Source organism: Phodopus roborovskii, unplaced genomic scaffold (genome assembly GCF_943737965.1).
Source record: "Phodopus roborovskii unplaced genomic scaffold, PHOROB, whole genome shotgun sequence".
In the NCBI taxonomy this organism is placed as follows: domain Eukaryota; kingdom Metazoa; phylum Chordata; class Mammalia; order Rodentia; family Cricetidae; genus Phodopus; species Phodopus roborovskii.
Window position 1 is genome coordinate 10,176,116 of NW_026126447.1, and position 9,398 is coordinate 10,185,513.

Below are 9,398 nucleotides of genomic sequence, written 5' to 3' on the forward strand. Positions count from 1 at the left end.
CTCCTTTGCTCCCTCTCTCCCTCCCTTTTACCCTCTCTGCCCTCTCACATGCACCCTAACCACCCTCCCCTCCCATCCCCCCACCCCAAATCCATATGTAGGAGAATGCCATCCAGTTGGGGTCATGTAGATCTGACAGGTCATGTGAAGTAGGGACTAGGGCTTCTCTCCTGTCTCCAGGTTAAGGTAGTTTTCCCTCCAAAGGGGGATGTGTTCACAAGGTCCTTTTGTGCACCAGGGATATAATCTGGCTTCACTGTCTGAGGTCCCTTAGACTGCTCAGTCCTTCTGGCTGAGACCCATATTCAGGGGGGCCTGAGTCATTTCCATGCTGGCTTCCAAACTATCAGTCTGGTCGCCCGTTAGCTCCTCCTTGTTCAGGTAAGCTGTCTGTATGTGTTTCTGTCTCCTGGTCTTGTCCTCTCCATCTGCATCTGGGTTCTAGTTAGACTCAGTGTTTATGTATAGGTGATTGTTCCTGTTTCCAATAGGAATTAAATGAGGGCTCCATGGATAAGTTAGTTGTTGATCTTACTATCTGGGAAGGGCATTTATGGTAGCCTTTCCACAGAAACTCATATTGTTAGCTGGCAGCAGTCTTGTAGTTCTCTAGACCTTTCTTTGTGTTCAATTTTATCTTCAAACCAACATTGGCTCCCTCTTTTATGTTCTCTCTCTCTCTCTCTCTCTCTCTCGCTCGCTCTCTGTCTCTGTCTCTCTCTTTCTGTCTCTCTCCCTCTCTCTCCTGTCTTCTATTCCTAACCTGGCTCAATCTTCCTGGTTGCAGGTATTTTCCTTTCCTCCCCCTCGTTTTCTCCTACTTCTCTCTTCATTTGCTTCCCCCCTCCCACTTCCCCTCTGCTCTGGGGGACTTGTCCCTTCCCGGTTCTGTGAGGGACTTTATATGAATCTCTCAGAATACACCTTGTATCCTAGTTCCTCTGGTGGTGTGAATTATAGGCTGGTGATCCTTTGATCTAGGTCTAAAATCCATATATGAGTGAGTACATACTATGTTCCTCTTTTTGTGACTGGGTTATCATTTTACAACAAATGTTCTACCAATCTTTTGAACCAAACCTACAAGTATCACATTATAATGGGAAGAAATTTTATCTTCCCATTAGTTTTCATGCCACACAGATGTTTTAAATGTTGACAAAAATAAACCAAAATCCTCAAAAATATATTATCAGCAAGAATGAAAGTAAGCATCAAACACATAGCTCTGGGTGAAGCTTAGTCTACTTCTTCCATGCATGATGTGTCATTATCTCCTTCCAGGGGTGGCATTTCTTCAGAAACAGAAGCACTGGTATCATCGTTAGTAGGATCATCTTCATCAATACCTAGACCAAGCTTGATCATCCTGTAGATCCTGTAAGCATGTGTCTGGGGATCTTCCAGACTGAAACCAGAAGATGGTAGTGCAATTTCATACAGCAAGATCACCGGATCCTTCACACACTTGTCATAGGTTTATCTCCAGGTGTTTCTTTGCTGCCATGTAACCCATCATTAGGTTGTCTCTGAAGGCTTGAGCTTTCATGATTCTCTCCATGCTTGCTGTCCACACATAAGTGCTTGTGAAAATAAAGCATGGGAATATCACCAATAGTTTTGAGACAACCACCTTCTCAACTTTTTTCTTCAAAATATCTCTCATAATTTTGCAGAGGTTTTCAAATTGTGTCTTCTTCTCTTCCTGTTTCTTTTTCTCCACTCCATCTTCTGGAAGTTCCCATCCTTCTTTGGTAACAGACATCAAGGTCTTGCCTTCAAACTCCTTCAGCTGTTGCACATAGTTCTCATCAATGGGCTCAGTCATAAAGATCACTTCTAAGCCATGATTTAGGAGACACTCCACAAAGGCTGAGTTAGCAACTTGGTCCTTGGTCTCACCTGTGATGAAGTAGATGTGCTTCTGGTTTTCCTTCATCCTGGTGCAATAATCTCATCTTCAGAAGCAGATGTGTAGTATCACAACACCTCTGAAAGCTTCTTCTAATTTTGAGAGTCTCCATGAATTCCAAGCTTTATATATATTTTTAAACTGCTCATAAAACTTTTTGTAGTTCTCTTTGTCTTCTGCCAGTGCAGTAGATAGTTCTAAGCATTTCATGACTAAATTATTTCTGACAACTTTCAAAATTTTGCTTTCCTGTAACATTTCACAGGAAATATTTAACGGAAGATCCTCAGAATCCAGCACTCCTCTAATGAAATTCAGATACTCAGGGATTAACTCCTCACAGTTATCCATGATGAAAACTCTGTGCACATACAACTTGATTATTTTTTTTCTTTTAGTTTTCAAACAGATCAAAAGGAGCATGTCTTGGGACAAAGAGAAAGGACTGGAATTCCAATTGTCCTTCAACAGAAAAATGCTTTACTGCCAAATGTTCATCCCAATCGTTTTTTAAGCTCTTGTAGAACTCTCCATCTTCTTAATTAGTAATGTCATCAGGATTTCTGGTCCAAATAGGCTTTGTTTTGTTGAGTTCTTCTTGGTCAATGTATTCTTCTTTTATCTTCTTATCACCATCCTTCTTTTCTTCTTCATCATCAGAACTGACATCCTCTATTCTGGCTTGTCAGTGGACTCCTTTTCTTCCTTTTCCTTCTCTTACTCTTTATCTTCTTTTTCTTCAGTGTCATCATCACTGACTTCCTTATCGCGTTCCTGCTCCATGAAGAGAGTAATGAGATAGCTGATAAACTGAGAATGTTTCTTCAAATACTCGGTTTGGTCTTCTTTCAGGTGTAAGATAACCTTTGTTCCACCACCCATTGGTTCACATGTGTTAGTCCTCACTGTGAACTAGTGTCTGACTGAGGTCTCTCAGGCATACTGCTCATCGTCATTGTGTTTGGTGATCACAGTCACTTTCTCAGCAACCAAATATGCAGAGTAAAAACCAAGACCGAACTGGCCAATCATAGAGACATCTGCACCAGGCTTCAGAGCCTCTATGAAGGCTTTGGTGACAGACTTGGCAACAGTACTACAGTTATTGATCAAGTCAGCCTTGCTCATTCCAATTCGTGTATCCACGATAGTAAGGGTTCGATCTTGTTTGTTGGGAATAAGATTAATGTGAAGCTCCTTCCCAGAGTCCAGTATCAGACTCTGGTGTCTGATCTTGTCCAGAGCTCCCTCAGAAATATCTTTGTTTGAATAGAAAGTGTTGATGATCAAGGACATCAACTGGGCAATTTCTACCTGAAAGGCAAAGGTCTTGACCTCTTCCTCCTCAGTTGGTTGTCCTTGGGTCTACGTTTCCTCAGGCATCTTCACTGAGTAAACACACATGAAATGTGACTAGCTGCACCACAACACTGAAGAAACTCGGCTTCCATTTTCTATTATGTAATGTAGTCCTCTGGCCAATCCTTTATTTTTTCTTGAAAAGAGTGCTTGTTTTCCTAGTAATGAAGTCAGATATTCCATAGTTTTAGTTCATGCAGATATATGGAACTTACTCCACTCTTACTTTTGCAGTGGCTTCATGTCACAGCACTAAGCTAATCTGTGTCATGTTCACCTTGACACTAGCACTTACCATATGTTAAACCCGATTCAGGTCAATGAAAGTAATGGTCATGGTTGCTGATATTATGAAAGATAGGATCTCTCATCAATGAAGTTATAAAGAGAATGTTATATATCTGGAATCAACACAAGAATAGTGTGTTCAATAATGGAGCACACGCAAAGAGCTTTTGAATTAAAAGATGGAAAGGAAGCAAGTCATGATAACATTAAATGAATTCTTAGGCACAGTCATGCTCTGAACTTCACTACTAAGAAAGAAATATATTTCTTTTGACTATGTGATCATTTATTCTTGTTTTAAAATATTAGTTTTATTCTATATTGTTTGTCTTTTTTAATAAACCATTTCATGAATTTTTTTGATGAGTTAACCATAGTTCTACAAGATACAACCCAAAACATTTATTATAGCATTGAATGCTGATATCTCAAAACAGAAAAATACATAAGAATAATCCTGAAAATTATTTTAAATAAATTTATTTACATCTTAAAGAGGATTTGAGAAACAAGTATTACCAAAAAATAATAAAGACTAACAAAGATACTTTTGTAGAAGTGACACTGAGGCCAATCAACAAAAGTTACAGGAGTAAGATAGTTGTAAATAGTGAAATATAAAAAAGTACTTCAGATAGTGATATCCATCAACACATCCCTGTGGTTAGGGGTCTATGCATCCAGCTTCATAACTGGCATCATCTGAAATATTAGGATAAACAGTGTAACACTTTTTATTTTAATCCAAAGCTGTTATATCTAATTACCATATAGACAGTCTCTCAAAAGCTGAGATCTGAAGAAACTTTTTTCACAAATGTAATATATGAAGAGGAAATCTTATTTATTGATAAGTCTTCATATTTTATGTGTACAGAATACTGAAATACAAAGTCAATGTAATAGTTTTTTACTTTACCAAAAGTCAAATTTGTGAAACTCCATTTAACAAATTTAGAATTCAAAAAACTCTTAGTACAATTTTTATCTCTTATCAACAATGATGTGAAAATGAAAAATTAACGCACAAACTTGGAAGTAGTAAGAAAAGACTCAAAGATTAAACATTAAAATAAAAACAAAAGAAATGAGCTAAAAAGAAAAGGCATGTGAAAAAGCATATTTCAGGGTTATGATGTATGAAACTGTAGAAACAGGCTCTAATAGCTGGCCAGCTTCCAAGATCAATAACTATATTTTAAAGGTTTGAATCATGATGACTAATTTCTTCAAGGGGGGATTAATTGTCCTTGAAGGATACTTTCACAACATATTTCATGTGGTATTTCTCATTTTAGAGGTTTATTTTTTATGATTTTGGTACCAATCCATGAGCATTCTTTACTGAATTCTCTCATTTATGTACTATGTTTCTGTGTTACTTAGATTGAATAGAATTTTATTTCACATGTACTAAGCACAGACCATGGTAGCTACCCTTGTCAATAGATCAGATTGAGAGGTACATGAAAACTTAGTAAAGCACACCTTGGAGAGTGAGTGTCTTTGTAGGCTTTTTTTGTAGTGATAACTGATGCATAGAATGCTAGCTGTGGGGGAGATACCTACCTGGCTGTAGGTAGCACTATAAAATAATCTGAGAACCTAAATTAAATATAACTGGAAAAATGAAAAAATTAACCAGCCAACACATGCCAAAATTCCATCACCACTACAGACTTTAGCTTCATCATGATTTCATTCCAGTGGCTATCTAGGGAAGTTCCAGACTCTCAGACTAAGACTGAGTTGTTCATCTGATGTGTCTTAGTCATTAATATAATGTCTGTGAAGAGGCACCATAACCAAGGCAACTTTTTATAAAAGAAGTCATTTAATTGGGGGCTTGCTGAGAGTTTCAGAGGCTTAATACATTATCATCTTGGCAGAGAGAATGTTAGCATGTGAGCATGGTGCTAGAGAATGAACTGAGAGCTACATCCTGATCTATATGCAAAGTAAAAGAGCCTGAACCAGGTATGGGCTTTTGAAGCCTCAAAACCTACCCCCAGATACTTCTTTAATAAGGCCTTATGCATTTGAATCTGTCTACTCCTCTCAAATAGTGCCACCCCCTGGTGACTAAGCATTTAAATTGAGCCTATGGGGTCTATTCTTATTAAAATACCAATACCATGTCTTGAGATAACCAGTTAGTTCATGGACTAGGAAACTACAGTGCTCTCTAATTACCCAGTGTGTAGTGAGTGGGTTATTATTGTAGTAACCAGGTGCTGATGATGGAAGTTAATGTAGTGAATACCTTTATAGTTATACATACTTAATTAATACATAAGTTAATTAATTAATACTATTAATTATTATCTATTAATTTAAATTTAAAATATTAAATATTATTAAATGTTAACATATTAAATATTTAAAATGAAATTAATACATATTAATTTAATATTATAATATATAATTATAAAGTTACATACATAGTTATAAAGAATATTCATGACATTAAATTTCATGATATACATTATCTTTCATGACATATATGTGTCAGTTCTTCTGCTCTATAGAATGCAGACTAATACATAGAGCACAAAGTTGGTAATTGTTTATTGTACAGAACAACAGCACCATAAGGTAGTTTCTTATTGTCTGGTAAACACAAAATAGCTACTTTTTGATCTCTTTAGGTTAACAAATCTTTAATTCTTTCAATAATCCTGGAAATTTCACTAAGTAGAAGGAATACCAATGCAGTTCATCCTACGCACTTTTCAAACTGAACGTTTCATCACTGATATATTTTGTGCCTATCCTTTTTCCAAAATTCAGCTTTCCAGCCTCTGTGATGTAGCCTAGATTTTCTTCTATGAACTTTATATTTGGGGAAATTCTATCTTCCAGAATATGAATGTCTGGGACTGTTAACTTTAAAGATTTTTATCTTCAGAATTTTACCTTTCAGAATTTTATGCTATAAGGGTATTAATTATTTGAGAATTTCTTTCTATTTTAAAAATCATCTTCATTAATCCAATGAGTCTAGAGTAAATATTTGTGCAATAGATGAATAACTTTTATGGACAAGGAGCAATCATGGTATTTTTGGAATTCCACATTCTGCAATATCCATTAAAGTTGTTCTCCAGAATTTTCTGTCTTCTCTAGCTAAAGATTTGAGACTAAGTAGTAAACAAGCTAATCATAAACATCAGAATTGAAAAATAATTTAAATTTTTCATTTTTTTCTTTTGGAAAGTGTCTAGCCATGTCTTACCATTTCTAAACAGCTAGCTGGGCCTCTCTATCACTTGAGAGATGATCCATTCATGTTATTAATGACTTGTGGATGCTGAGATCTCTCCCTATGAACTCACATATTTATTCTCTAACTTAGGACTGAAATAAGGAGAAAAATACACCTTATAGAACAGAAGTTCAGGCATGAATTCCACAGATAAATTTATGTGTGCTAAAATGGAGAGACTAAAACTGGATTCTGTTAGGGGACTACCTGGGTGATAATAGCAAGCACAGACATATCTGAGCTCATTATCTAATGAAAAGCCAAGGAACAGTGTAAAAGAAAGTCCAGCCACAAAATGGAACATATGTGCTGGAGCCAATTGTTTACAGTAGCATGGAGACAGTACTTTAAGACCTCACAAATGAGACATAAGCAACCAGGACTCATGAGCATTATCACCAGCTCCGTAAGTATCTCTAGTTCATTACTATTTACTGGCAAGTATGAGGAACATGAATAGTTGGCTTCCTTTAAAAGGTCATTGCCTGTTAGGTGTACAGTGAAACTTCTATCCTCATCTTAATTACATTGTAGATTAAACTTTTCAGTCTAAAGTGTGGGAAACTATACCAAAGTACTAAAACAAGAAGGAATTCTAATGGATTTGTTTCCAAGGGAGCAAAATGCAGTTCTGACATGTATAAGCACATATGGTTCTCATTTTTGGTAAAAGCCCTATCCACCAAGGAAAATCACAACTAGTTTCTGGAAACATTCCCAGAAGCCAAACCAATTCTACAGCTTGCAGGGAAGTGCTGCTCTTTGATGCTTTCCAGGTCTCATAATGAAATGGGTCAAGAGTGTGGGTTCAGGAACTAACAAGCTCCCCATTGGCTCTTAATTTTGTCAGCAAATAGTAGTGGATAGACTTTATAAGTATTCTGCTGTTTTAATGTCTCTGTTTCTGAACAGTGAGACTAATAGTAATACATGCATCATAGGATTTTCATGAGAAGTTAGCAAACAAAATATACAAACTTTTTAGAATGCAGGCTAGCAAACAGTAAGGACCCATGACTGATATTACTATTCACATATAGACTCTTGGATGCTGTTAGTAAAATATCCAAGGTCCAGACTTAAAGCTTTTAAACATTTAAAAAAAAACAGTGGTGACATTCTTGAAATTTAAACCAATAAAGGTAGTAAAAAATGGTACTTCTCTTCCTATAAAAAATATAGTACCTATTGTCCTATTGAGTCTTCTAGTCCATGAAGTTCAAAGACCATGAAGAACATAGTTTGAAAACTACTGAATACAAATTAATCAAACCACACTTCCTAAAAGAAAGGGAACTGACATCTTTTTTGTCTAAGTTTATTGGCTTTAGGAATGAAACCTCAGTATTCCAGATTAATCTTGTTTAACATTAAGAGCTAGACGTTGAACAGAACAAGATTCATTATACAGGGTGTTGCAGCTGTATAATGGTAGTGGCTATACACTGACCATAATTATTGCAGAACATGCAGTATTTTTTCCAAAAAAAAAAAATAGCTAGAAACAAAGACTGACCTTGATTGTCAGATGACTGCAGAATCACTCCCCTCCCAAAGGCCATGAGGCCATGACTTATTGATAAAGACCATACATGTTAACTGAGCACCAATTATGGTCCATTAAGATTCCAGATTAGAAGGACTGAATGTAATAAAAAAATAAATAAACACAGTTCAAGCCCTCCTGGAGTTTATCTTCTATGTTCTTGCAACACATATTTTATTGCTAAGACGGAATGGTTTTCAGTTCAATGACATTTCTTCAACAAATACTTTGGACATTGTAAAACATATCTTTTGTAATGAAACTAATATTTTTCTTATTAAAGTTTTTCATGTAAAATATATTGAGTATATTTTTCCCTCCCCCAGTTCTTTCCAGATCCTCCCTATTCCCATAATAATGCAATTTTATGTTCTCTATTTGCACATGTATCATCTATCTACCATTTTTCCATCTATCAATCTATATCTACCCCTGTAAACTATGTAACATCTAATACTCTCATTTAAAACTATGAAATATAAATATTATATTAAAGTCCTTTATTGTTCACATAGAAAACCAAAGCCAATAAAGATGAATTTTTTGCCCCAGTTTCATACAAGTTAGTGTATGTGTATTTAAGTGCTCATCTACATTCTGAAGGACAATTAATTGTTCAGCCTAATATTTCCACTGTATTTCTGTTCTTTTAATAATTCTGTCATACATCCTGGCTTTCTTTTTCTATATGCTGGCTGGCTCCAGCATTACTTTAAAAATTCTAAACACAGACATAGGAAACTATTCTGACAATGGGACAGAATTAAAAAAACAGAAAGGAAAACTCGGGAAACAATGGCAAAGAAAAATACAGTAATTGAATTAGAGTTCAGTGCTCCAGGCTCACTGAGATGCTATGAGAATAAGGAACTTGAGAACATTTGCTTCGAAAAGACAGGATATTTGAGGGCTGTGGTTGCTCAAGGAAAATGTGGAAGATGGCTGAGTAAATATCAATCTGTCATCACCAATACTAGAAGAAATAGCTTATTTCAGTGACATTCCAAATGTTTATAATTTCTAAAACT

The 9,398-nt window shown here is 35.9% G+C and overlaps 1 pseudogene; it reads right to left on the reverse strand.

Moving 5' to 3' along the window:
- Positions 1 to 1,224: 1,224 nt before the first annotated feature.
- LOC127224836 (heat shock protein HSP 90-alpha-like) lies at positions 1,225 to 3,295 on the reverse strand (annotated as a pseudogene).
- Positions 3,296 to 9,398: the final 6,103 nt, after the last annotated feature.